General features: G+C 39.5%; 1 protein-coding gene across 1 annotated transcript in view; it reads right to left on the reverse strand.

Annotated features, from left to right (window-relative positions):
• Nucleotides 1-17,854, reverse strand: part of MFAP3L (microfibril associated protein 3 like) — a 38,181-nt gene extending 20,327 nt beyond the window's left edge. The window contains exon 1 of the mRNA XM_074951139.1: nt 17,315-17,854. The gene's annotated coding sequence lies outside the window, so the exon portion shown is untranslated. The remainder of the gene's footprint in view (nt 1-17,314) is intronic.
• Nucleotides 17,855-26,131: the final 8,277 nt, after the last annotated feature.

Consider the following 26,131-nt stretch of genomic DNA (forward strand, 5'->3'; position numbering starts at 1 on the left):
AATTTTTAAAAATAAGACAAATATTTCATTACAAAAGTTTTTTAAAATGAGATACCCATGAATGCATGTGACACACATCATTTTAGTGTCTTGCCTAAATGCTAATGTTATCACCATCCCCATTCTTATTGGAAAAATATGCATACATGTTAAAAATGGCAAGTGTAGGAGGAGGATTTATCACCTGGACATGTAGCAGCAATTTAGCTGTAGCTGCAGTTGCAGTTTTAGTCTGAAGATTCTACATACAAACTAATCCTAAGCAATCATCTAAACTGGAAAAGCAAAAGGCATGTCACATTAATGTTGCCATTATTGGTTTTATCATAAAAACACAAGAACCACCATACTGGGTCAGACCAATGATCTATCTCGTCCAGTATCCTATCTTCCGACAAAACCTCATGTCAGATGCTTCAGAGGAAATGAACACAACAGGACAATTATCAAGTGATCCATCCCCTGTTGTCCGGCCCCAGCTTCTGGAAGTCAGAGGTTTAGGGACACCTGGAGCACGGGGTTGTGTCCCTGATCATCTTGGCTAATAGCCAGTAGTTCCATAGGTGCTGGAATTAAGGGCGCAGGGGGTGCTGCTGCACCCCCTGGCTTGAAGTGGTTTCCATTCTACATAGGGTTTACAGTTTGGTTAAATGGCTCTCAGAATCCCCAGTTTAAAAATGGTTCCAGCACCCCCCGTATCCTTACCTAATTCGTTTTTGAACCGTGTTATACTTTTGGCCTCCACAACATACCCTGGCAACAAGTTTCACAAGCTGATTGTGTGTTGTGTGAAAAAGCATTGCCTTATGTTTGTTTTAAATCTGCTGCTTATTTTCATTGGGTGACCCCAAGTTCTTGGGGTAAATAACACTTTCTTATTTGCTTTATTCACAACATTCGTGAGTTTATAGACCTCTATTATAACCCTTCTGTCTGTTTTCTGAGCTGAACAGTCCCAGTCTTTTTAATCTCTCCTCACATGGAAGCTGTTCCATACCTCAATCATTTTTGTTGTCCTTCTCTGTACCTTTTCCAATTCTAATATATCTTTTTTGAGATGGAGTGATCAGATCTGCACACAGTATTCAAGGCGTGGGTGTACCACAGATTTATATAGTGGCATGAAGATATTTTCTGACTTATTATCTATCCCTTTTCTAATGGCTCTTAACATTATGTTTGCTTTTTTGACTGTCACTGCACAATCAGCAGATGTTTTTGCAGAACTATCCACGATGACTCCAAGAAAGTGGCCCCATCATTTTGTATGTATAGTAAGGGATTATGTTTTCCAGTGTGCATTACTTTGCATTTATCAACACTGAATTCCATCTACCATTTTGTTGCCCAGTCACCCAGTCTTGTAAGATCCTGTAGTAACTCTTCGCAGACAGCTTCTCAGTTTAGCTTTGGGCTAAACTATCTGGAGTAATTCTGTACCATCTGCAAATGTTGACACCGCACTGTTCGCCCAGTTTTTCAGATCCTTTATGAATATGCTGAACAGCACTGGTCCCAGTCCACATCCTTGGGAGACCCCACTGTTTATCTCTCTTCATTGTGAAAACTGACCATTTATTTCTACCCTTTGTTTCCTATCTTTTAACCAGTTATTGATCCATGAGAGAACCTTCCCTTCTATCACGACTGCTTAGTTTGCTTAAGAGCCTTTGGTGAGGGATCCTGTCAAAACCTTTTTGAAAGTCCAAGTACCCTATATTGACTGGATCACCCTTGTTCATGTTTGTTGACAACCTTAAAGAATTCTAAAAGATTAATGAGGCATGACTTCCATTTATAAAAGCCATGTTCACTCTTTCCCAACATACTGTATTTATCTCTGTGTGTGATAATTTTGTTCTTTACTATAGTTTCAATCAATTTGCCTGGTATTGAAGTTAGACTTACTGGCCTGTAATTGCCAGCATTGCCTCTGCAGCCTTTTAAAAAACGTGGTGTTACATTAGCTATCCTCCATTCACCTGGTACAGAGGCTGATTTAACCAATAGGTTACATACCACAGTTACTAGTTCTGCAATTTTATATCTGAGTTCCTTCAGAACTCTTGGGTGAATACCACCTGGTCCTGGTGACTTATTACTGTTTAATTTATCAACTTGTTCCAAAACTTTCTCTACTGCACCTCAATCTGGGACAGTTCCTCACATATGTCACCTAAAAAAAATGGTTCAGGTATGGAGATCTTCCCCCTATCCTTTGCAGTGAAAACCAATGTAAAGAACTCATTTCGATTCTCTGCACCTGTCTTGTCCTCCTTGAGTGCTCGTTTAGCACCTTGATTGTCCAGTGGCCCCACTGATTGTTTAGCAGATTTCCTGCTTCTGATGTACTTAAAAATATTTTTCCTGCTAGTATGTGTCCTTAGCTCTTCAAATTCTTTCTTGGCCTGCCTTATTATACTTTGACTTCCCAGAGGTTATGCTCCTTTCTATTTTGCTCACTAGGATCTGACTTTCAATTTTTAAAGGATGCCTTTTTGCCTCTAACTGCCTGTTTTACTCTGCTGTTTAGCCATGGTGGCATTTTTTTGGTCCTGTTTTTTTTAATTTGGGGTTTACATTTAGTTTGAGCCTCTATTATGGTGTTTATATGTTTACAATGGTGTTTCCATGCAGTTTGCAGGCATGTCGCTCTTGTGACTGTTCCATTTAATATCCGTTTAATTATCTTCCTCATTTTTGTGTAGTCCCCCTTGTAGTTAAGTGCTACTGTAGTGGGTTTCTTTGGCATTTCCCCCCCTACAAGGATGTTAAATTTAATTAATTATGGTTGCTATTACCAAGCAGTTCTGCTATATTCACCTCTTGGACCAGATTCTGTGCTCCACTTAGGACTAAATCAAGAATTGTGTTTCTCTTTGTGGGTTCCAGGACAAGCTGTGCTCCAAAAAGCAGTCATTTATGGTGTCTAGAAATTCTCTCTCTGCATCCCTTCCTGAGGTGATGATATACCAAGTCAATATGAGCATAGCTGAAATCCCCTGTTATTATTGTGTTTTCTGCCTTTGCAGCCTTTCTAATCTCCCTGAGTATTTCACAATCACTATCACCATCCTGGTCAGGTGGTTGGTAGTGTACTCCTACTGCTATGCTCGTATTGTTCAAGCATGGAATTTCTATCCATAGAGATTCTATAGTACAGTTTGATTCAGTTAAGATTTTTACTTTATTTGACAATGTGCTTTCATTTCATATATAGTGCCACTCCCTCACCAGTGCAACCTACTCTGTCATTCCTGCGTATTTTGTATCCTCGAGTTGCCATGTCCCATTGATAATGCTCATTCCACCAAATTTCCATCATGCCTATTATATCAACAGCCTCATTTAAGTCCAGGCACTCCAATTCACCCATCTTAGTATTTAGACTTCTAGCATTTGTGTACAAGCACTTGTACATTTCATCAATATTCACTTGCTTGCCTTCATGTTTATATTTAAATGCGACTCTTTCAAGTTTGATGGTTCCTCACTAGCTCATACCTGTACTTTACCAACTTCTTTCCTATCCTCTTTACTAGGATATAGACTTTCTTCTTTAATAAATGCATCCTTGAGGGATGTTTCTGTCTGAACCGTATTCTCCCCCGTACCTGTCTGCTTTTCCCCAGCTCTTCGTTTAAAAATCCTCTACAACTTTTTAAATTTTACATACCAGCAGTCTGGTTCCATTTTGGTATAGGTAGAACCATCCTTCCTATATTGGTGCCTCTTTTCCCAAAAGATTCCCCAGTTTCTAACAAACCTAAACCCCTCCTCCATACACCATTGTCTCATCCACACATATAGATCCTGTAGTTCTGCATGTCTTTCTGGTCCTGCATGTGAAATTGGAAGCATTTCAGAGAATGCTACCATTGAGGTATTGGACTTTAATCTCTTACCTAGGAGGCTAAATTTGGCCTCCAGCGCCTCTCTCCAACCTTTCCCTATGACACTGGTACCTACATTTACCAGGAACACCGACTCCTCTCCAGCAGAACATATAAGTCTGTCTAGATGTCTCCTGAGATCCGCAACCTTTGCATGTGCGAGGCAATTTACCATGTGGCTCTCACAGTCATCACAAACTCTGCTATCCAATCCTGCTCTACTATCATCTGGTTCTTCCTAGTACCTGTGGTTCCCTCTCCAGGAGGGGTATCTTCAGTGAGAGAGGATACCTTCAACTGCACTTGCATAAACAGTCCTTTTTAAGTCAACAGCTTAAGTAAGGACTACTTACATAAGGGTTGTAGGATCTGGTTTTTATTTCTTTAACACATGCAATTGTGCCTACAGACCACAGCACACATGGTAAAGCATCTTGGATTATTCAGTTTGCTGAGGCTACTGCCATACCTTAAATTTTGTATGAATGGTGGAGTTTATCCAAGCTGGAGGAATATACTTAAAGTATAATATTTCAGAAACATATTTAACTTAGTTTTTATTAAGTTAAATTTAAAAAGGGAAAAATATCCACTGGAGATGTAATTCTGGCTATGGCTTCTTTGGGCTAGAAATGGACCTGGGGCACTTGTTTTGGTCATGTACCATTAAGTGTTTGGAATAAAAAGTTTTGCTGACATTCTCATTACACTACCATCCCGTGACCAGCCCTCAAGTACTGTCCTATAAAGTGACTGCAGTTTGTGCAGGTAAGGTGGGGTTTTCAAAAGGACTCAGTAGTGGCCTAACTATGCTCCCAGTGAAGTGAGTGGGAGTTTTACCATGGACTGATAGGTTTCATAAGATTAGCCATTCAAATTCAGCAAAACTTAGATTGTTAGCGGAAATAAACTATTCTAACTGAGATCTAAATATAGAGAATGGCAAACATCTAATTAATTTCTAAGTCACCATTTTCCCTTGCAAAGCAGTTTGATTTTATTTAAGGATTTTGGTTAACAATGGAAATCACTGTGACAACTAAGCAAGGAAAAAGATGACTGCTGGCAACACTAGGTCAGTTCCATATATTAAGGGAGCAATAAAAGTAAAAAAGGCCTCTTTTTCTCTATTCTAAACTGAATGAATACACATTATTGTCCTTCCCTGGCAATACTCATCTGAGTTTTTTTCCTGTCTCTACAACACAGAACAATTAACTTGGTTACACACAAATTGGCATTACTGTTGTTAGAGTAGAGAAACTTTCTCTCTATTTACCAGGATGGATCGTCACTCAAGATTCCAGACTACACTTTTCTGATAGGCTGCATGTACGGTGTAAATATATTGTCAGAACTCAAACTCAGTCAATGAGCTTTTTCCATGTTTTGTCCATAGTCAAATGTGAAGAATATCTACTTTGAAAATACAGCATCAAGGTATGGTGCATAACTTTTTAAAATTAAATAATTTTACCTCTAGTGGTAAGAGCAAGGTCTAGGCGTCAGCCTTATTTTTCATTTTGCAACTGACTTGCTGTGTGACCTTGCATAAGTCATTTAGACCCTCAGTCGCTCATGGGATTTCTGGATTGTGCAATGTTAAAACAGTTGAAAGTACCCTTAGAGATGCATTTCAGTTTGAAGTAGATAGAATTAATTCAACCATCTATCAAAAGCTTATCAGGTGATATTCTCAAACCAGACTGGACGAAGACAACAGCAATCTCTGTCTGCTTCTATCTGCAGAGTGCGGAAGGTTTCCTGAGGAGTGCTAAATACTTTCCAGGGTGCAAGGGTCAGGCATTTCTGAAAAATCCTAAACAGTGTTTTGGATTTGGGGCTTGGGCAACAAATGTTTTCAGACACTACAAAAGACACCAAGGTAACTAAACATTATAGGAAATCCTCTTCTGTCTGTGCCAAAGTGCTATTAGAGAGGAACAAAGAATGGAAACACAAAATAGGTTCTGATTAAGACCCCCACAGCTGCAGATTGAATCTGATCCTCCAGTCCTCACTCAGTTCCAAGTTTCCATTGAGTTCATTAGGCCCAAACCCAGCATCCTGAAATGTTTTCCAACCTCTCCTCAAATCCCAACAGCTGAAGCAGTACACTTTAAGTACACAAATTAATCCCATCCTTTTTATGAGACCCAATAACTGTGATGTTAGCATTTTTGTCACTGAATGGGGAAAAATTATAAATGATTAATCTTTGTCACTGTAAATAATGTATTTATTTCTGTCTTTGGCATATGAACAGACACATCTGTATAAGCCAATTATTAAATTAATCAGACTTCAAGTCTAAAGAAGTTTTTAAAAAAGTCTACTTGTATGGCCAAATTATCTCCTTCCTGTGGAAAGGGGAAAGAACTTCTTTAGCTGTGCTGTGTTACCTCCTTGGAAGTATTAGTCGGGACAGAGAGAAGATATGATCACCTACTAGGATAGAATCTGAAGATCCATGAGGAATCTCAGCATTCACTCCAGGGCTCTTGGCACACACATGTGCAGCATCTGCCCCTCCACATGCTGTTCTGGGCAACCTTTCTCACAGCAACGCGTCTACCATTGGTCTCCAGTCTGAACTTGTATTCCCCCCAACCCCCCGCCCAAAAGCAGATAGAAACTGAACAGCTAAAAGTAATACTGCAAGAACCAGCATTAACTTCCTTAGAGAATTCCACTGGAAATTGTCATCTGAGAAGAGCACGGCATACATCTCTTCCAGGTGACATGACCACAAACTCTGTTTGGCTGTGAACTGTATACTGTTTATGTGGGGGAGTTTCCCAGAGCATGCTGCACTGCCAATGTTCTCCAGTCATATATGGCCAATATTTATATGCATTTCCTCTTATCTGCACAATACAGCAGAGAGGAACTATAAGGCTTGTAAATTTTCCTGCCCAGGAATAAACATTGGTCCAAGCTGAGAAGTCTTTCTCTTGTTATTTCAGAGACCGTTGGGGATATCAATTGCATGCAGCTATGTTCTGACATCATACCCAAAGTGCACAGCTGGTATTTTACCCCCGAAAAAACAAATAAACTGATAGGGGATGAAGAGACTGCACTCAGAAGTACTGAATTTGTGCTCCATCAACTGGTCATTCTGAACAAAGGCACATAAAAGAGGGACATTGATGCATACCTTGTTCTGGTTTACTATGTCTACAGTAATTTGTTCTTCTTCTAATAATATGTATCCCTATTATCTAGTACTATGAGGTTATTCAATTCAACAGCAAACAAAAAGAAATCAACTCATTGTATAATGGGTAAATGGTGTCCCTTTAGTTTAAGGAACACTAACAGTCCAGAGTTAGTTTGCTTGGTCTGTAAATATGAAGAAAAAGGAAAGAGAACTTTGGTTTCATCCTTGTTCCCATTTGTCCATAGCACAAAAACCACCACCTGACTGGCAGTAATGAGAACAATATTACAAATTCATGGTTAAAGTTAACCCCTGATATTTAAATACTACTTACTGTTTTTTCTCTTCACACCTATCCCTTTTTCTGGTCTTAGAGGCAATATGTTTATACAGGTTTCAGAGTAGCAGCCATGTTAGTCTGTATTCACAAAAAGAAAAGGAGTACTTGTGGCACCTTAGAGACTAACAAATTTATCTGAGCGTAACCTTTTGTGAGCTACAGCTCACTTCATCGGATGCATCTGATGACGTGAGCTGTAAGCTCATGAAAGCTTACGCTCAAATAAATTTGTTAGTCTCTAAGGTGCCACAAGTTCTTCTTTTCTTTTTATGTTTATACAGTGGACAACTGTCAAAAGCTACTAGGTTTTACTGGAGCAGAAATGCAGACACTGTGATTTATTTATGTCGTTCAGAAAGGTCAAAAGATCACTGGGAGTTCAGAGGCTCATGGCTGTGAACTACCCAATAAAAGATTAAACTGTTAGGGCCTAGGCAGGAAGATGAATAGTAACACAGTTCATTCACAATTGGTAGCAAGTTGTCTGACTTTTGTCATCCTCTTGTTAATAAAGCTATAATCCTAAAAGCAGTGGCCCTAAAAGGGACATTACAGAATCTTCTCAGTCTCTCTGGGATATTTCTTTGCTTGTACCCTCATGACTTTTCTCCTGTTTCCTTCTTTACCGTCTCTAGCTAGTAAGTGTCAGGATGGCAATTGCTGCATGACTAAACTGTTTCCTTAGAGCTTTGGGCACCTTATACCATGACTGGTTTAATGGCTTCCAGCTTGATGCATGTTTCTCTGTCTCTAGAGCTGATTTCAGTTGCCTTTAGAATATTTCAGAACCTTCTCCTCGGGTCCCTGTGAGAACACACATCCTACCATTCTGCCTCTTATATCGTCTCAAGAGAAGTGTTGTAAATACTAGGGATGTTCACAGGCAGGTTAGGGCCTTAGGTGCATTGACAGAGCTGCATGGCTAGCCAAGTGTCTTTAGCCCTGTCATACTCAACCTGTGAGAGGCATAAATATGAGAATTGCCTTAGGGACACCAAAAACAGAGTAGCAAGGGACATGTGAAGTTGTCATAAATATAAAGGGAAGGGTAAACACCTTTAAATCCCTCCTGGCCGGAGGAAAAACCCTTTCACCTGTAAAGGGTTAAGAAGCTGATAGCCTTGCTGGCTCCTGACGAAAATGACCGATGAGGAGGCAAGATACTTTCAAAGCTGGAGGTGGGGGGGGGGGGGGAACAAAGGGTTCTCTCTGTCTATGTGATGCTTTTGCCGGGACCAGAGCAGAAATGCAGGTCAGAACTCCTGTAAAAAGTCAGTAAGCAATCTAGGTAGATATGCATTAGATTCTGTTTTGTTTAAATGGCTGATAAAATAAGTTGTGCTGAATGGAATGTAATATTCCTGTTTTTGTATCTTTTTGTAAGCCTAGAGGGATTCTCTATGTTTTGAATCTGATTACCCTGTAAGGTATTTACCATCCTGATTTTACAGAGGTGATTCTTTTACTTTAATTAAAATTCTTCTTTTAAGAACCTGATTGTTTTTCATTGTTCTTAAGATTCAAGGGTTTGGGTCTGTGTTCACCTATGCAAATTGGTGAGGATTTTTATCAAGCCTTCCCCAGGAAAGGGTGTGTAGTGTTTGGGGGGGAGACGTTTCCAAGTGGGCACTTCCTCTGTTCTTTGTGTAACACTTTGGTGGTGGCAGCGTTTAACCTAAGCTGGTAAGAATAAGCTTAGGGGATCTTTCATGCAGGTCCCCACATCTGTACCCTAGAGTTCAGAGTGGCGAAGGAACCTTGACAGAAGTAATGAGGGTTTTGTGTCTAAGCCTTAAGAGCTTCTAGAAATGATACTTGGAGTCAGCATGGCAACTCCTCCCTAGCATTCCTTTATAATTTTGGGTAGTGGTATTCTAGAATGAGGAGACCGATTAATGAGACGGATAAACTGTAAGAGTTTAGTTAGATTGGCTATGGCCTCATCTTGTAAGTTTAAAGAAGGAGAAAGGAGTGAAAGCACCGTTGAGAAAACCTGTTGGAAGACTGGGTAACTGTGGGAAGGGCCAGATCTCTAAGTACACAAGGGGTATGTCTACATTAGCAGAGTTTTTGCACTGTACATTTCACCAGTGATAGAGAACCGGTGAAAGTAAAGTGCTGGTTTGTGAGGTTTTTGCGCTGTAAGTGTCACCGGGGAACCGGTGAAAGTAAAGCGCTTAATTCCTGAGGCGTCAGAGAGCGTTTACATTAGCAGCACTTCCATTGCAGATGAGAGCAGCGCTCTAGGACAGCTATCCAACAGTGCAGGTCTCTCCGGTTTGACAATGGGCCTTGTGGGAAGGGGGTGGGTGTGTGTGTGTGTGTGTGAGTGTGACCGTGGGGCATCCTGGGTCCCTGCACAGCTGCCTCTCCCCAAACACTGATCAGCTCCAGTAGCTCAGCATTGCTCCAAGCAGGGGATCGTTTGCTCTGTGGAGCAGGCATTGTCACCTGGCCAGATAAGTGAGCACTTGCCAAGAAAACAGGAAGGGGAGTTTCAAAGTTCCCGGGGCTTTACAGGGGGAGGGGTGGATGTCTATTTACCTAGCAGCAGAGCCGCTGGCCAGAGTGGTCACCTAGGCATTGCGGGATACCCTCCAGAGGCTAAAAGCTGTGTAAACAGGAAGAATGTGTCTTCATTTGCACATCACTGCAAAAGCGTCACTGGTAAGAGCTATATGCCTCTCGTGGAGGTGGTTTTCTTTTTGTGGTGAAACTTCTGAGTTTCACTGCAAAAAGACATTAGCAAGTGTAGACACTCCATGGTTTTTGCACACAAAAGGGACTTTTTCTGCTTTAAATGGCAAGTGTAGACATGCCCAAGAAGCTATGTGTAAGTGCTGGAATAATAAAAAGAATTTCTCTTTTGTATGTGGTTAGTAGGAATCTAAAGTTGTGCTTTTATCTCATATTGTTTTGGTTTCTCATGTTCAGAAACTCTTCAGTTCAATTTAATCTCCAAAAGGATAAAGCAGAACTAGTCTAAGAACAAGATTAGAAGACTATATAGTGCAGAGAGGAGATGAGTAAGAGGGGATGTGATTAAAGTATACAAAATATTGAACGGTATAGAGAAAATAGATCAGGCACTCCTATTTACCTTTTCTCATAATGCCAGAACAAGGAAGCGTACATTCAATGAAATTGAAGGCAGCAAATTTAAAACAGATAAAAGGAAATAATGTTTTACACAACACACAATTGGCATGTGAAACTCATTGCCACAAGATAACATTAAAACCAAGAGCAAAAGAAGAGTAAAAACAGACTGGGCATTTATACAGAAAATGACAGTATCTAGTTAAATCCAGTTGTAATAAGGATTAAAAAAAGAAAGCTTGCCAAAAAAGTATGGAAGGGATACAAAACTTCATACTTCAATGTACATAACTCTCTACTATGGTGATTTTTTGCACCTTCCTCTGAAGCATGTGGTATTGACCACTGACAGAGATGGATTACTAGGTGGGATAGGCTTCAGTAGGGCAATTCAGTATTTGCAAATTAATCTGTTTTTGTTAACTAGGAATGCTGTTTACAAGTAAAGGTATAAAGGAGTCTATAGCTTAAAGACATTACTAAGCTACTTCAGGCAGGAACATGTCCTTTTGTTTGTAAAGTGACAAACAACAGTAAATAATGAAAGCAGGCAAAATGGAGAATTCAGAGACGTACACTGGCTCTGAGGAGATAACAAAACTATGTTACAGAGAAGAATCATATTAATAAAGAAACCTTCCAAGCTACTTGTTACAGAGAACACTACCACTACAGGAGGTTTTGAGACAAGTTTCTTTTGTTTACCCTTTGTAAAGCTTTCCGTAATCTTTATTTAAAAATTGAGATGCACACAAATAAGTTACAGTTATAAAATGCCAAGCAATAAGATATACAATGTGATGGACATAACTGTCATTCTAAAATGAGTGACATACTTTATTATGAAGTCCTTTGGTTTAAGGAGCACTAGCTGCATATCATATTTTAACACTGAATCAACTAGGAGGAAATTCACAGCCAATAAAGAAAATTCTGCTTTACAGTTAAGCTTATAATATACCTACACAGTTGCAAAGCTGATCATCAGAATCCCACTCAACAATTGTTCTTCCTATTTGAGGTCCTAATCCTGAAAAGCAATTAAGAATGTGAATAGTCCCATGGACTTCAAGACCCAAGCCAATGGGACCTCTTGTACTTAAAGGACACAGGTGCTTAAGTGCTTTACTGGATTGGGACCTAAATTTCACCCCACTCCAAACCATCCTCAAGGCCCACAATCCATTCAGCCTAAAATGACTAGATGAAGCTTGCTACTCTGTAATTATCTGGAAGGATTATTAAGTCCCTCAAGAGTCTCCCCTAGTCCTTGATGACCTAAGGAATTGAGTGTGGATCTCTTGTGCGGCAGTGTAGAGGACTCTGCCAAACATCTGAGCAAAACCCTTGATACACTTCAGTGTAAGTGAAATTGTATCACCAGCATCTATTCCATGTAAAATGGACACCTAGCCAGAAACATTTAGAGAACAAGTTAACTAGAAGGCTTCCTGTCTGCAATTTGTAAGAATATTTTTTTTTCACATGGACAGAGCAGCTTAATAAACTCCCGGGTTACCAATTAAGGACTCAATAAAAACAGAACAATATTTTTTTTTTCAGTAGAGAAGCTTACTTCTGCTGAGGGAAAATGACAGCATTTTGATGGACATGTTCCATTAGTGAGTTGTGGGTTATACAGACACAGAAAGATCTGCTGTAGAATCAGTAGTGAAGAGGTCTCTTAAGCCCAGAATTTTATGTCCAGTCAATTTGTTAGATGATTAGGTGTATATACTCTTTTTCAAGGTTTCTACTAAAGAGCTCTGATGAATAAATCATCAGGATGTATTTAGCAGTTGTATTTGTTTAGGAGGTCAGGCAGTCTGTGCTTCATGGTTTGGTACACATATTTAATGGGATCAAGATTAAAATATAGGTTTTGTTTAAATAAAATAGTAAAGGCTTTTCAAGACTAATGATATTTCATATAAACATCTTTAAAGTTTTATCATGTCTTCTGAACAACTGAATAGTTTCAGTCTTTCCTATTTTCAGTGCAGTGTATGTAGTTTTCATTAAGAAACAGTATTTTAACTTAAGGCTCCTCTTTCAGTAACAGGAGAATAATGAATTTGTATATAACAACTCCCACCAGCCTTCAGAGGGCGACAGTGATTATATAAAAATATGTAATCTGTGATATGCATGTAATACCACATTTTAATGACTTGCTTTTTACTTATTGACCTCCAGGATAAAGTACAGAGAGGTTAGCACTAACACTGTGATTATGACCACTTCAGAACTGTCAGGGTTGGCTTGCAAGGAATAATTAACTGTAGTTTAGGTGTGTTAATGATTGTGATTTAAAAGGAGAATGTCAAGTTAAAAATTATTGGATTTCTTTACCGATTAATTAACAGCATCTTAGTCCCTGATCCCAGAGTGGGACCCATGAGGACAGAACTTAATGCTTGTGTGGAGCTAAACTGAAGTCAATGGGGTGTGGTATGGGCACAAGGCTCCAGTTGCATGGCTCTGTGTGCAGGACCTAAGATTATTTAAATTTGAAAGACTTAAATATCTGGTTTACTTTTCACTCATTATGCTCTTTTGTACTCTTTATATATTGCATTCAACTCAGCTTGGATAATGAGAACAGAATGATCTGGGCACTTTTGTATATAATCAGTTTCACTTTCTTCTTCCCAAGCGCCAACCATAACGCTGTCAGCTTTGGGTTGCAAATGTTTAAATCCAAAGTAAAAATATTTTTATTTTATTAAATAAAGACTTTTCATGAAAAGAAAAACAGTTTGTTAGATCTTGTCTAAACACACAGTTTTTATATCACTTCAACTATATTGGGTTGAAACTGGCATAATTAAAGCAGTACAATCCCCAATCCCCCATTGGTAAAGCTTATCCCAGTAAATTTAAGGAAATAAGATATACTGGGAAAAGGCACCATTTATACCAATATAGCAGTGTCCTCACTAATTGCTGAAATGGTTTAATAAATTAATTTCTTTTTAAATTACATCCCTAACCAAAATAGTTAAACTGTACAAAAACTGTGTTTGGACTACAATCCCTTAATTACTTTAGCTACTCTTATTCTGAATTTACACACACGACATTTTACCGAAAAAACTAAAATTGTTTTAATTCACACCTTTTGTTATTTTGATGCAAGTCTGTGTGTAGACCAGCTCTAAGAGAAAATGACGGACTCCTTTTTGCCGGCTTGCAGTAGGGAAAGACGTTTCATTTGTATCCTCCCTGTTCAGCCTTCCCATTCGATATGCATTGTGATGCTCTGCACTTGGCCATGAGTGATTTAATTAAATTATGGTAATTGGTGGGAAGTAATAGTATCCCTATTGTTTGGCAGTGGCATTTCTAGGACATGCCTGTACATGGATAGGAAATTACACTGTACAAACTAAATGCAGGAATTTTCAGTTTAAAGCACTAAATAATGCAATTAGGATTGCACTCAATGACAAGACATATACATAGTCACACACTGGCCCTAAGCTGCAACCTGTTTTGCCCTGGCAAAAAAGGATCCAATGGGGGGTATTTAGGGCCAGGTCTACGTTACAAACATTTGCTGGTATAGCTATGTCAGTTAAGGGTGTGATCTCTGACAGACACCACCAATGTACACAGAGTTAAATCAGCAAAACTGGTATAGTTTATTTCGCTTGGGTGCGGGGGAACTGGAATAAGCTATACTGGGAAAAGTGAAGTTTTGCTGGCATTAGCTGTGTCCACACTAGGAGTGCTTTGCAGGCATACTACACTGGTCTGGCTATGGTGGCAAAGTACTCCTACTATAGATCTGGCCTGAGTCTTCACATTCTGAACTGTATGACCTAGGTAGTTACAGAAATGGAGAAGAGCTTTGGACTCATCTACATTGTAATGATGAGAGAGTTTGGAAAGAGGGTATAACATGGTACCCCTTGAAAGCAGATAAAAATCATTTTTGTCTTGCACCAACTATGGTTTGAGTTTCTTTTCCTGAACTCTGCTACAGTGTTGGCTGTTAGCAGGACTGCAGCACAACTGGGGAACATGGTAAAAACAGTTTGGTTCCGTCTGCTAACTAAGACTGAATCATATTTCAGTTTTGTGGGACAACTAACACATTTTAGCTCTGTCCCCAAACTCTGCAGTTGTTATAGTATAGAATGGGCCTTTCTCAGATTGTTAAAGTGGGAAATTGTGCAATATGGGGTTTTGCAGGGTTTCACAGGCATGCAATGAATAGCTACTGCCTTTTCCCACTGGTATTTTATTTCATTGAATTGTGTTTTAATTCTATTCAACTCAAACTGCAAGCTCTTCGGTGATTCCATGCACATCTATAAGTATACAACTAAAAGCAGAAGAAAGATTAAGCACCTGTCCCCATTTCCCCCCTGGTGGATGGTTTGCTCTTTGGAAGACCTTTATTTATACTTGTTTTATTGTGAGCTGTTTAAACTTATGAATATTTTACAGCATTGTGGTGGTTATAAAATGGTGGAAGAAAAGCTGCAGCTTTTCTGTCCAATAAATCAGTATTGATATATCGTACTTTAAGCTAAAATGCTTATATATATTATCCCTTGCACAAACACAAACAAACATGCTTTTGCTGTCTGAACACAACAAACCAAACAAAAGATACAAACCCTTCAAACATGATTTCCATTTAAACGAGTCAAAATACAGCAGACCTCTAGTCTACCCTGTTTCAATGAGCAGGATGACTGTTCTAAAATGTATAGTTTTAAAAAACTAAAAACGTATACTAGATTTTTTTTATTTTAAAAACATTTCAGTTCAAAAACACTTTCCCACTGTGAACTAACATTTCAGTTTTTCAACAAAATGTATCATAAAAAAGGTGTCCCTTGGTCTAGAAGGACCATTTGGAAATGAAAACAATGTCAAGTAAATTGCTTATCAGAGAGACCTATTTGAAAAGCTGCAACTTAGTGACTGAAAGAGGCATCAATGTTGTCAGATTGTTAGAAACTTTTATTCCTTTGTACAAAAGTCTGATCTGTGCAAATGAACTAAAAATATGACTGCTCAGTGGTTCTTTGTTATTTACAATTGACTGTCCTGTTATACTGCTTATATTGTACTGCTAAAGTAACATCGTATGATGGCATTTTCAGACTGCTCCAAAGTTGAAGACTGTAAGAATGTTGTCTCTTTAAGGCACTCATGGAATTCAGACAGGTATCACATGAGACTATTGCATTAATTAAAAGTTTTGATCAGTACTAAAGACAATCATGCTGCCTTTACTTTAGATTAAAATAGCCCAATAAAAAAAAAACTTCCTTAAAAGGTCTATTTTATTTAAAGGTGCTACTTGCTGAATTAATACCCCCCTTCCTCCTCTCCACAGGGGTATAATAATGTGTCACAAATCTACTGTCCAACCTCATACTCCCCAAAATAAAAAATTCCAAGTTAAACAGGGAACACTGGAGTTCAAGGTTCCAGAGAGAAAAGGAGTACACATTCTTGGAAGCACCAAAAATAGATACTATGGTGATGGATGCATTAAGAATGCCTAATATTTGATTGATCTCTTGGGTTTCCCTACTGCATAAAGCAGTGCTTTAAGAACTGGCATTCATTATGGTTAGGATTATTTAGTAATCTTTCCAACTGGATTATTGCACCTTCCTCTGAAGCATCTGGCACTGACTACCCTCAGAGACAGGATCCTGGATTTGATTGACTGCTGGTCTGATATGACAATTTGTATGTTACTATGGGTGACAATGAGGTCTGGGTTAAAGCAATCCAATTCTTAGGCACACTCCCACACAGTGCCCTGGCAGCCCCCATCCTTTTGGGAGTCATGATTTTTGAATAATTGGGATCGGCAATACTGCAAATCAAAAACAGCAACAGGCAGGACTGCTGCAGATCCCAGTCAGAGTAATGAACTCAGGGAACAGAGCACCACAGTGAAATGTTCAAAACTAAGGCTGAATCTCACCAAATACAGAATCAGTGACCACAAACTGGAGATGGAAATTGGGAGGAACAAAGCACAGTCTAAACCCAGAAAAAGGCATTGCTCAAAAGGCAACTGTGCAGTCAATGTTGCAGAGTAGAGCTTGAGACAGATAGAGATTTTCTGTTCCAGGGGCCCAAATACAAGGAAGTGAGACAAATATTTCCTCCAATAATCAGAAATCATAACAGACATCTCATCCAAAAGTGATGAGGAAAAGGTGCCTGATCCTGGCAGAGAGAGATGACAGAGATGGCATTGTACTATGTATCTGTTTACCATAGGATCAGCAATGGTTAGCAATGGCAAACGGACAAAGGCAATCAACCCCCAAACACAGTGTATAACCCCCTCCTGGGTAGGCTGTACCTGAGGAATCCTTTACCTATACTCTGGCAGCACTTGTATAGCTTGTCATGCAAATAAACCCTGAAGACAATAGAATTGTAAGATTCTTTCCCTGGCAGGGAGGTCTTTTGGGGGTGGTTATCAGTGGAATCCCCTCCCCCCTCAAACCCTCTACAGATGTGGTCGCTCAGGGACCACAACTATTTCTGATCTTCAAGCTGGTGGGACTCGTGAAGAGGTGGCTCAGACTCCACCTTCCAGCACAGAGGGCCCCCCTTGCCCCAACCTGCCCAGAGTATCATCAGCAGCAGGTGGGAGCCCCCTACCCAACCTATGAGGAAAATCAACAGCAGGTCATGGTCACACTTCCCTGACTGGCAGTCTGTTCCACCGCTGCTCCCTACAGCTGGGGTGCAGCGGCTAATCCGACCCTGATGCCAAAACAGCCCACCAATGCGCTGCAGGAAGCTACAAGTTATAAGAATAAATCCAACCTCCAGCCCGATGCCTCTCTCCCAGGTGAGCCAACCCTCCTCTTCGCCACTTAGCCTTTCAGTGCGATCGCCCGGGCCCGAGATCTCTGCTCCCCACGATGCTCTCCTACTTCAGTGCTGCGCCTCGGGTTGCCACGGAGCCTTTTGCCTTCACCGCGCTGGAACACAGAGAAGAAACCGAACCGAAGCCCGATAGAAACGCTCACAGAGGTGGCTCCGCCGCTGCGGCTGTAACCCGTGCTCCCTACGTAGCGTGTTGCAAGCAACCCGGGCTGCGCTCGATGGAGCGACACGGCGGCGTCCGGACGTTCGGTTGTGGAACGCTGGGGTGCCGCAACATTCCAAGCGCGACCCCAGAAGACAGCAGCACCGCCGGCTCCTTCTGACTCTGCGGAACGGCAGCCAGCGCTCTCCAGACTTCGGCCCGCAAAAGTAGGTCAGCGCTGCACTGAGCATGCTCGAGCTAGAGCCAGGCTGCTGTGAAAATTCATTGAGCTGCCCAAGGTTGATGCAGCTTCTTTTCTTTCCCTTCTCCACACTGAAGGTCACCAGACGGAGTGGAATGGATCCTCCAGAGATTAAGGGATCCCACCTTCCTGGGAACTGGGGAAATACAGTTTGACAGGTTCTCCCTCTGGCAACAGGCGATGACAGCGGATTCTGCAAATCATTAGTTGATTTAAGAGAATCAAAATAATAAACACTTAATACTAATGATTTTACGAATGACCGAAGATTTTTTAGTTATATTGAAACCTTTGCACCTTCAAACCCCGGCCCCGTGCATCCTAGACATTTTGCTGACGTCTAAAACGTTGATTAAAATAATTTTTATTCTGACTATCCCTGAGCCAAAAAGTGCCGTCAGTGGAATTTGAAGCACTAGAGAAGATTTAGCATTATAGGACTTCTTGTGTCTACCTTTAACATTCATCTTGAGCAAATAAATGCTTTTCTTGATCAAGATCGTTTGTTATCTGGAATAAATTCTTCTATTTTTTAACTCTGCTACAGAACAATACAGATTGATGTAAATTGCATTTATGGCACTACATCTCTTTTCAATTATCTTGTCAGACTAAAAGAACTGAAGTAAAGATAATTTCATGTAATAGTGTAGGGCAAAATGGTGTGGTTTAGAAATGGAAAAGTTCAGAATGTTGCTTTTGGTTGCATATCAGTTCTCTACTAGCTGTATATATTACTCAGTAACAATCCTTTTCCTAGCATTGATCATATTGTCTGCTGCAAACTAAGACTAGCATTTGATATTAGTCTAGCATTTTATATTTACTGTAGTGAGTATACTTTACTTCTCCAGTAGTGCTTGTTTAATCACAAGAAGCCTTTTCATTAGTGTAAGCAGAGAACTTTGGTATTACCATTAGTTATATTTAGGCAGTGTAATCACGGCAAGCCCTAGATGAAATGGTGCCACAAGCGTGGAGTGTCTTTGGTACTCCCAACCTCCATTTGTTAAACTTTTGAATACCTTACAGCACTCTGAGTCCAGCGCCCCCCAAGCCTGGCACCCCAGGCAGTTGTATGGGTTGTCTGCCTCTAAATCCGGCCTGATCGTGGCAGTTTTGTAATCATCTTTTTAGAAAATAAAGATAAAATTGTATTTTTCACCTAATTATAGTCTCTGCAATCACTAGGTGGAGTGGACCACAGGTGCAGCAAAGTATTACTGTACTTACAAACATTACACTATAGCTGTGGTTTTCAACCTGTGGTCTACGGATCTCTGGGGGTACGCAGACTTTAACAGTCTGCAAAAGGTTGTCATTAGAACAGTGGTTTTCAACCTGTTTTCCGTGAACCCCTGGGGGTCCACTGACTATGTCTAAGATTTCCAAAGGGATCTTGGAAAATAAAAAAAAGGTTGAAAACCACTGCACTAGAGGCTGACAACAAAGATCAGGAAAAAAAACAATAGATTTTTTTCAAACACTATTTAGTACAATAGCCATGTTTGAAAGTTTAGTGATCAAAACAAATTCATGGGACAATAGATTGATACATTTAAAGTAAAATGACAGGAAGTGTTTGATTATGAAAAATACCTTTTTAGAGAGAGAGAGATTATACTGTACTTAAGTATCTTAACTTTTTAAAGATTCTCTATGCCCACTGAAAAACATCTAAAGATATATACTATTGCACATGAGTGACAAAGAGAAAACAATTGAGTTCCTTTCTTATAATATGTGCATTAAGCTTCATTAGAATATATATGGGCCCAATCCTGTTTCTATTGATGTCAATAGGAGTTTTACCATTGTCTTAAATGGATTGGGCCCTACGTGTATTAACAAAGTTATTTTTTTATTATCTGAAACCTAAAACAAATACTATATAATTCAGTTATTCTGTCATCATATGGGAATATTGTGACTGCCATATCAAATCAGATGATTGGTCCATGTATCTTTGAACCTGTGCATGATTATCAGCTCTGGACAATTTAATATGGAATGGAAATGTTCTTTCCAATGTCTGGCTTGTTCTTCACACATTTTCAACATCTAGAAGAAGGACCAACAACACCCGACAAAATTAAGGCAGGTTTCAAAAGCCTCAAAGAGGGGAAAGCTCCTGATGGTGACAGAATTCAATGAGAAGTACTAAAAATGGGAAGCAAAATTCTGACTGAGCAGCTAACAAAACTCTAATGAAATATGGGTGAAAGAACAAGTGCCACAAGACTGGAAAGATGGTATCATTGTGGCATTGCCAAAAAAAGATGATCTTATTCAGTACACAAAGTGGAGTGGTATTGTACTGCTATCAATCCTGGGCAAAGTATTGGCTACTGTTATGCTGAATAGAATGAAGAAGGCAGTGGATGCAATATTACAAGAACTGGCTGGGTTCATGTTATGAACAGATGTTCACTCATTTGACAGATCATTGAAAAAGCTACGGCTTGGCTAAAACCAATCTTAATTAACTTTATCGACTTTAAGAAAGAGTTCAATAGTGTCCACAGCGAGACCCTGTAGAATATTGCTAGAAGTATGGATACTAGACAAAGTGATCCATGTAATAAGGAATTTATATTCTGGAAGTAGATGCTCAATATGATTGGATACAGGCCTGGGTAAGTGGTCCAATATTATGCCTGGAATTAGACAAGGGTGTGTATTATCACTAATCCTCTGTGCATTAGCAAGAGACTGGGTGATGAAACAGGCAACAGAAGGCATTGTGGATGGTGTAAAATGTGTTAGCTGAGATGAGTTACACAATCTTGACTTTGCTGACTTTGCTCTCCTAAGTATGACATGGAATGGAATGATTGCCCTTACCTCAGAAGTAGAATAGGAAGCAGCAAAAAATTGGATTGAAAGTAAATGCAAAGAAAACCAAGATTATGAAGATAGGAAGCTGGAGAACAGGTGAAAAGGTGTACGTGGATGGGAAAAACTTAAACAGGTAGAAGTGTTCTGCTACCTGGGGAGTACGATGACATTTGAAGGTGGGTGTGATAAAAATATTCATATGAGATTAGGCAAAGCAAACACCACTTTTGGAAGGAAGAACAACTTGTGGTCGAATGGAGGTCTCCAAACCAAACTAAAGACCAGATTATTCCATGTGATTGTACTGAGTATGCTATTGTATGGAGGGGAGATATGGCTGATGACAGTGACTAACACAACAAGATCGGAAGCTTCCCATCACAGATGGCTGAGGAACATACTTCACATTTCATACAATCATAGAAATGTTGGGTTGGAAAGGACCCCTCAAGAAGCCATTAAGAAATTGAGAATTTCATGGAAAGACAAAATAACAAATGTGAAAGTGAGGGAGCTGACAGAGCAGGACGTGTTAGAAAATATCATCAAAGAAAGAAGGCTCAGGTGATCAGGACATGTACACCATATGGAGATAGGAGACATGCTAAGCAAGCATTGATTTGGGTAGCTGAGAGAGGAAAGAGAAACCGAGGAAGGTGACGGAAGAACTGGTAGAAGACAGTGACAGAGGACATTGAATGCTCTGGCATTCAGTAGGGAAGAAGTACTACAACTAGTGAGTGACCATAATCAGGGGAGAGTCTGGATTGCCTCATATGTCAGTGGCATAGGCAGAACTCAGATCTAAGATAAGGGTCCGTATATCCGGTTGAGTACTATCCTGCTTTCATAGAAAGGTGAGGACTTTTGATAAAGCATGTAGGCTCTAGAGCAGAAATTGACTAAGTGTCCCATTGTTCCCATTGAGGAAAATGGGAATCTGCTCAGGTGCAGATACCTACCTATGCACAGAACAAAAGAAGTATCATACTGGAGAAGACAAGTCCATCTAGTCCAGAATACTGGTTATTACAGTGTCCAGTACCACATGCTTCTGTGGTATGTGCATCACCCCCAGAAGATAATTGGAATAACCTGCCATAAGGAGAAATTACTTGCTCTGTCAAATAGCGGTAGGCTCATGCCCTGAAGCATGAGGACTACATTTTTTTTTAACCTTTCTAAAATAACTGTGGATATTATTATTCATTTAAACATGTAAACCTTTTTTGAATCCTGTTAAGCTCCGGCCTCAATGATATCTTGGGCAATGACCGCTATAACATTATGTGATATGTAATTAAAAACAATTTCCTTTTGTCAGCTTTAAATTTGTTGCCTTTTAATTTCTCTGAATGTTCCCATCTTCTTGTATTATGCAAAACCATGCATTAAGAGCTCCCAGTTTATCTTTATATACCATTCATTATTTTGTATACCTCTATCATCGCCTTTCAAAAGCAAATAGTTCATTTTTTTCAGTCCCTCTTTGTATGGAAGGCTTTTCACGCTGTAATCCATTCTCATCACCCATCTCTGTGGAGAAAATTCCTTTCTGATCCTCATACCTTAAGTGATCAGTAAGTGAAGCAAGAGATTTGATTATGCTTATTATACCCTTAGCGTACCTAACTACAAATATTATTAATAACAAAATTATCCAATTGCTTTTAAAATCCAATATTATTTGTCTTGCTTCTTTCTTTTGGAACAGTGAATTCCACAGGTTGACTGAAAACTGTGTAAAGTTAAGGATATTTATTTTTTCGTTTAAAATGTTTTTGTACTATATGACACAATGAAAAGGCCCATCTTCAAAGATGTTATCTAGTGGTGCCAAACCTCGTAAGGCAGGAGGAAACAAAAAATCTTTGTGGGGAGGAACATACATTTTGAAGGAAAAAACAAAAATCCAACCTTGAACTGGATTTCAAACTTGTTTCCACTGTCCCAGGTTTGGTGTAGCTTAATGCAATGCCCGCTACTAATTTAGCACTTGCCACTTGAAAGCCAGGCTAGACAAAACTCCAAATAAAACATCAAAAGAGGGCCTGTGGTTAACAAGGGGATTGAGACTTCCTGGACTACATGGATGTGTGAAGAAAGGATCTGGAAGGCACAACAAGGCTGCTGTGAGGACCGCACCCCACAAATGATTATAAAGTGTTTATTGTGCTCAACTTGACCCCTTTCCTGTAACTTGGGGTCTCTTTTGAGCATTTTTTTTAGTGTCATACTAGGTATGTATTTTTCTGTTTATATTTCATTTTATGATTTTTTCTGTATTTTTTTCTGTGACTCCCATAAACTTTGCTCTTCTGTTATGTACCTGGGATTGGAGTTGCAGATTGCCTATTCGGTACCTTGGAGTAAAGGAACCTGTAGTCTGATCTCATAGGCAGCAGAGCCAAGAATTGAGGACTGCAGTACCTGGTCAAGGCCTAAATGAGCCTCCATTGTCTTCCCCATGAAATACCAGATAGTAACTAGAACGGACTAGTGTGAGCCTGGGGTGAGCCCAAAGAGTCACTGTGTTTGGCTGACGTTGCCATTCAGAATTCCCTCAAACCCTTTAAGTCTTTTCCTTTCCAGGGCAAATAATCCTATTTTTTTCAATCATCTTTGTATGAAACACTGGCTATTCTTCTAACCATTTTTCCTGCCCTTCTCTGGCCTCTTATTTCACCAGCTGAGTAAGCTGATATCCTGCCATAAAAATAAATCCATGTAGATAATTAGCTTTTGAAACAGTGATGTTTACCCATCACTGCATGAACTAAATATCAGATATTATACCACCATGGAAACAACCTGCTATTGTATGTCATGAATGTAAAATAATATGAGGCACAGAGTACAGAACTGCACATGAATGAGAGAGACACAGGGCACGCTGCATGACCTACAACAGGATTCAGTATTTGTGTAATCAGGGAGAATTGGCCAAATTATTCATGAGTCTCAGGGAGGCAGAGATGAAAAGTGTGGTCTATGGCCAACTAAAATAATAATTTTCTTGTGGAAAAGTCAAGATTATTATTATCATGTTATTTTAAACTTTATTCATACAGTGATCATTTTAGGAACATCACATAATTTGTGGTCTTGCAATTTATTTGTAAAAGGATTTATTTATTTGTAAAATTTATTTATAAAAAATTTATTTGTAAAAACTGGCTTTTTGATCTTGCAAAACAACAGTTATTATGATTTCTATCCCGGGCTTTTTATAAAGAGGAGTGCTTTTTAAAAATAATTTAAACTGATAGATAATTTGTCAATAAGATGGTTAAAGCAGGAGGAAAACTTCCAAAGGAATAAAACTAGTCACATTTTAATAATAAAGATTTACTCTTGAGGAAGTTGCATGATTTGTGTGAGTCTAATATTAGAAAGCTAATCCAAAGCTATATTCTCTAGTGTCATACCACACTTGTCAGGAAGCTGATATATTATTTGGATTCATATTAGCAGCTGTAAATAGGAAACAGAGCCTAGGACTTGACCTTTAAGTCAGTGGTATCTCTAGGGATAAAGAGCCTGTTTTATATCTAATCAACAACTGAATGTCACCAGTGCATGGCCATAACACAGTGGGTGCAGAATTTATCCTGCAGCAAAAAATGTGATTGCCTAGGTCTTGTTAATTGTTTCAGAAGTCCAGTTTAATGTGATTGTGTGTATTTCTCAAGAGAGTTACATGGAAGAGGGAGAACACCCTCTGTTAAAAAAAAAACCAAAAACCAGAGTACTGTATTGCAATTAACTCCTTCTGTGCCGTAATATATAGGGCTTAGTCCTGCAAGGTGGTTGCAACTGCAACCCCAGTTGAGCCAAGCACTTAAGCACATGAGTAGCAGGAACATTAAGTAAGTGAGTAGGTCCACTGATGTTTAGCACATGCTGGCCTGGGCAGAATCAGGGTCAGAGTGCTGAGCAACTTGCAGGATCAGACTTTTATAGCTTTAGATGTATGTTGTATGCCAGGCTTTCCTGTTAAATAGACTTAAAATATGTACTTATAATTTCTTCCTGCATGTATGTAGTTATGTCTGAATACAACTGTAAAAATGTATGGTTGAATTCACTGGTGATCTTACAACTGGCAAATTCCTAGCTGTTCAGTAGCATCTCACCCACAGAAAGCTGTGTTTTAGTGATGGAGAAGTTCTGAATATTACCTTTTAGCTTCATAACAGTGATCTCCTATGAGGTATAGAGCACTTCCCAGCTGTTCTCTTTCCAGAACTGATCATATCAGTCACTGTTATGTGTCTATACAAAACAGAATACTATATACAGTAGACAAGGACTTTGAGGGGAAAAACTCTCAAAAAAGGTTTGTATGGCTATTTGTCTTACAGACTGTACAGGATCAATTTACAGCAGTGTCTAAATATCAGTAATTTTTGCAGGAGTTGGGTCACGTTTCCAACAGAATTTGTCTGAACTTGAGCAATATGCTGCAGAGATAAATGAGTAAACTGAATTCTTCTTTTTTTCCCTGTAAATGAGAGGGCGGGATTTATAAAGGAAGCTGAACACTTAGGAAGACTTGGTACAGGTTTCATGCCTCAGCACCAAAGCATAACCTGCTGATTTGTAAATATATGACTTACAGCTACAAATAAAATGTTTATAATCAGAGAAAATTTGACATGACACATATTGTAATTATGTCTTTCTTGTGGATGGCATTTTGATTTTGAAAATCTGTGGATAATTCAGCAGATATTTCCTCAGAAGGCTCAGGTACTTACCCCAGGTGGGCTTTAGCAGCAAGGAATTCTGGCTTTTATAGATTATACTTCTGTAGTCAAATTGATATTAGGAAAGGGTTAGTTTGTTTGGTAACAGGGCAATTATCTGTTTTTATATAACTTTTTTTCAAGCACTAAGTCTTTAGTACAAAAAATAATCAAAAACATTTACTCTTTTACAGGTTGTTATTTCTAATAAATACTCTGAGAATATTTCTTAGATAGAAGACGTTTGTGTCAGTTGTCTCTGCATGACATTATCCAGAAAAAAATGAAATAAAATTGGATCTTCCCTTCCATAATGTGCGTAACTAGGTCTGCAGCATTCTGTATTCTGGGGTTTCTAGCCCAGATTAATTTTAAGATAGTCCTTTGGGCCCAGATCCACAAAGGTACTTAGGTTCCTAAATCCCATTTTTAGGCACCACTGTTATCCACACACCCCCTGCTCAGCTGCCACCTAACCCTGTAGGTGCCTAAACTCATTCAGCATCTGTTTATTTCAGTAAAAGCTCACTGGGTGCCTATATTTCTGCCTCTGGGCATGTGCACTTCTGCCTCACTTTAGGTGTCTGTACTCCTGTCTCCCACCTAAGTCCGAGTGTGATCTGCAAAGCAGGAGAATCAGGCATCCCTGTTGCCTGCAGGGCCCAGTCTGGTAGGTGTGCTCAGAGGCTACTGAGCTCCACACAAAACAGCTGGGAGGGTGGGGGGAAGGAGTAATCTACTTCATAAACTTTTAGCCCAGGGGT

This window comes from Natator depressus, chromosome 4, assembly GCF_965152275.1.
Source record: "Natator depressus isolate rNatDep1 chromosome 4, rNatDep2.hap1, whole genome shotgun sequence".
Taxonomy (NCBI): Eukaryota; Metazoa; Chordata; order Testudines; family Cheloniidae; genus Natator; species Natator depressus.